The sequence below is a fragment of the Hordeum vulgare genome, unplaced genomic scaffold, assembly GCF_904849725.1.
Source record: "Hordeum vulgare subsp. vulgare unplaced genomic scaffold, MorexV3_pseudomolecules_assembly, whole genome shotgun sequence".
Classification (NCBI taxonomy): domain Eukaryota; kingdom Viridiplantae; phylum Streptophyta; class Magnoliopsida; order Poales; family Poaceae; genus Hordeum; species Hordeum vulgare.
The window spans coordinates 54,047-57,346 of NW_025422590.1; the positions used below are offsets into that span (position 1 = coordinate 54,047).

At 30.0% G+C, this 3,300-nt stretch overlaps 1 non-coding gene across 1 annotated transcript; it reads left to right on the forward strand.

Moving 5' to 3' along the window:
• The first annotated feature begins 2,807 nt into the window (after positions 1-2,807).
• On the forward strand, positions 2,808-2,887 carry TRNAL-UAG. Its single transcript has one exon. It is a non-coding gene; the product is annotated as a tRNA-Leu (tRNA).
• The last annotated feature ends 413 nt before the right edge of the window (positions 2,888-3,300 follow it).

Below are 3,300 nucleotides of genomic sequence, written 5' to 3' on the forward strand. Positions count from 1 at the left end.
TGAATAAGCATGAGTGATCAAATGGAATAAAGCAGCTTGATAAGAACCTATACCTAGAGCTAACATCATATAACCCAATTGAGACATTGTAGAATAGGCTAAGCTTCTTTTAATATCTCTCTGAGCAAGAGCTAAAGTAGCTCCTAAGAATAGTGTTATTGTACCTACTAAAGAAATAAAACTCATTATCAAAGGTAAAGATATGAAAAGAGGAAGAAGTCGAGCTAGAAGAAAAATTCCCGCAGCAACCATAGTTGCTGCGTGTATAAGAGCCGAAATAGGAGTGGGTCCTTCCATAGCATCGGGTAACCATACGTGAAGAGGGAATTGTGCGGATTTCGCAACTGCACCAAGGAATAATAAAAAAGCACACAAAGTAGTAAGTAAAGAGTTAATTCCATTATTAGGAATCCAGTTATTAGCGATTTGGAACAAATCCCTAAACTCTAAACTACCTGTTATCCAAAAAAAACCTAAAATTCCTAATAATAGACCAAAATCCCCTACACGATTAGTTACAAAAGCTTTTTGACAAGCACTCGCTGCGATTGGTCGTGTAAACCAAAAGCCTATCAATAAATAAGAACACATTCCCACGAGTTCCCAAAAAAAATAAATTTGTATCAAATTGGAGCTAGTAACCAATCCCAACATAGAAGTATTGAAAAAACTTATATAAACAAAAAATCTCAAATATCCTTCATCGTGAGACATATAACCATCACTATAAATAAGAACCAGGATTCCTACAGTAGTAATTAGTATTAACATAATAGAAGTAAGTGGGTCAATCAAGTATCCAAATTCTAAAGAAAAATCATTATTGACGGTCCAAGACCATAGATATTGATAGATAGAACTTCCATTTATTTGTTGAATAGACAGTTGAACTGAGAATACCATAGCTATACTTAAGAGTAAAACACTAGGAAAAGCCCATATGCGACGAAGATTTTTTGTTGCTGTCGGAATAAGAATAAGGCCAAATCCCATTGACATAATAACTGGAAGTGGGAGAAGAGGGATTACCCATGCATATTGATATGTATGTTCCATAAGAAAAGAAATTGCGATTTTTACTTCAATTTTTCTATAAAATTGTTTCCGATTCACCAAACCAACTCTTATCTCTTTCTGAAAGAATAAATAAAAAGAATAAGAAAAAATACTGGAATTCTTCATTTTTTAAAAATTTATCTCATTGAAATAATAAAAAATGAAGAATGGGTTTAGTTGGTTAAATTCAAAAAGTTAATCAAATAACTTCGTTACCTAGTTATTATCTAAATAAAGATATTTACAAAAAAAAAAAAAGGAATCGTTTTACTTTTTACTTTCTATTCATTTTTATATTTCTTTAAAACAAAGATGAAACAGCTCTCTTGTTCCATAACTGATTGAGTGAATTCCAATGAAAATCTATGTTTATAAGAAATTATCGAATAGTCCTTATGACTATAAATTACCTAAGTTTTAGAATGTCTTGTTTAAGAGACTCAGTATTTTTTGTTTTGATTAGAATTCCTTTCCTTTATGGAATACAATACAATATCATTCTGAGCTTAATTAACTATTTGAATTTTCCCTTCTTTTTATCCCCCCGGGGGATAGGCTTCCATACCATATATCTATATATGGAGTATACTTGATATATAAATAGATATAAATGGGAAACCCTTCTATATATTCTATATTATTAAAACAAAGTATAAAATATATACAGAAAAAATGTTTAAAAATTCTTGTCTTATCCGCATTAGACAAAATGAAGTAAAAAATAATTCACAATTTCAGTATCTTTCAGTATCTAAGTATAAATACTAATAAAAACAAGAAAGAAGGATTGATTTGCAGCAATAGATGTCTTTCACATACAACTAGAAAAAAGTAATTTCCTTTTTGAATGGCAGTTCCAAAAAAACGTACTTCAATGTCAAAAAAGCGTATTCGTAAAAATATTTGGAAGAAAAAGACTTATTTTTCCATAGTACAATCTTATTCTTTAGTAAAATCAAGATCATTTTCCAGTGGTAATGAGCATCCAAAACCAAAGGGTTTTTCTGGGCAACAAACAAACAAATAATAAGATTTTGGAATAATATGAATTGATTTTTCAAAAAAGAATTCCAATTATTTAATAATTTGGATTCTTCTTTGAATGTACTTTTATGTGTCGAATTACTTCGGTACAATATTCTTATAACAAACCCCTCTTATATATACAATAAAAAAAAGTTTTGTTTGGTATACTGTGTGCTAAGTATTCTTTTCCTATCAATGAACTTTTCATAATTTTCATAATAGAATGCTCATATTTTATTATGAAAATTATGAAAAGTGGAGTATTCTTACAATAGGACTTACAACTTCCACCTATCTTATCCAAAATCATAAGGTTAGTAAATCTTATTAATAAGAGCATAAAGACTTTCATTCTAGAAATTTTTCAAAAATCCAAAAAGCCTTTTCTATTTATCCATTTTAATTTCATCATTAAATAGAAACCCTTTTGGATTTTTTTCATTGTATTGAAAGAATTTTCAAAATTTAAACGATAAATTAATTAGAAAAAATTAGTTCTATATCTATAATTGCAAGTTAGAAAAAAGAAGTTCCAACTCTTTCAACCAGTGTTTCTATTGGGCAAAGCAAGAGTTTATTGTAAAAAAAAAATGGAAACGATACTACCAAACGAAGTCCATTTTAATGAAAACTCTAATGTTCCTAAATTTTATGGACTTTCCCAATATCGACGATTCCCGAGATAATAGCTATTATTCTTTTAAGTTACCTATTATTTGAAGTTAGCCGCCATGGTGAAATTGGTAGACACGCTGCTCTTAGGAAGCAGTGCTCAAGCATCTCGGTTCGAATCCGAGTGGCGGCATTCTTGAAAAGGAATACAATAGATTAGAAATCAATTCGAAATTTACAATTTTGTAATGGGACCTTCCCCTTATGCTATTTGCAACTTTAGAACATATACTAACTCATATCTCTTTCTCAACGATTTCAATTGTGATTACGATTCATTTGATAACCTTATTAGTTCGTGAACTTGGGAGATTACGTGATTCGTCAGAAAAAGGAATGATAGTTACTTTTTTCTCTATAACAGGATTCTTAGTTTCTCGTTGGGTTTCTTCGGGACATTTTCCATTAAGTAATTTATATGAGTCATTGATCTTCCTTTCATGGGCTCTGTATATTCTTCATACCATTCCTAAAATACAGAACTCTAAAAATGATTTAAGCACAATAACTACGCCAAGTACTATTTTAACGCAAGGCTTTGCCACG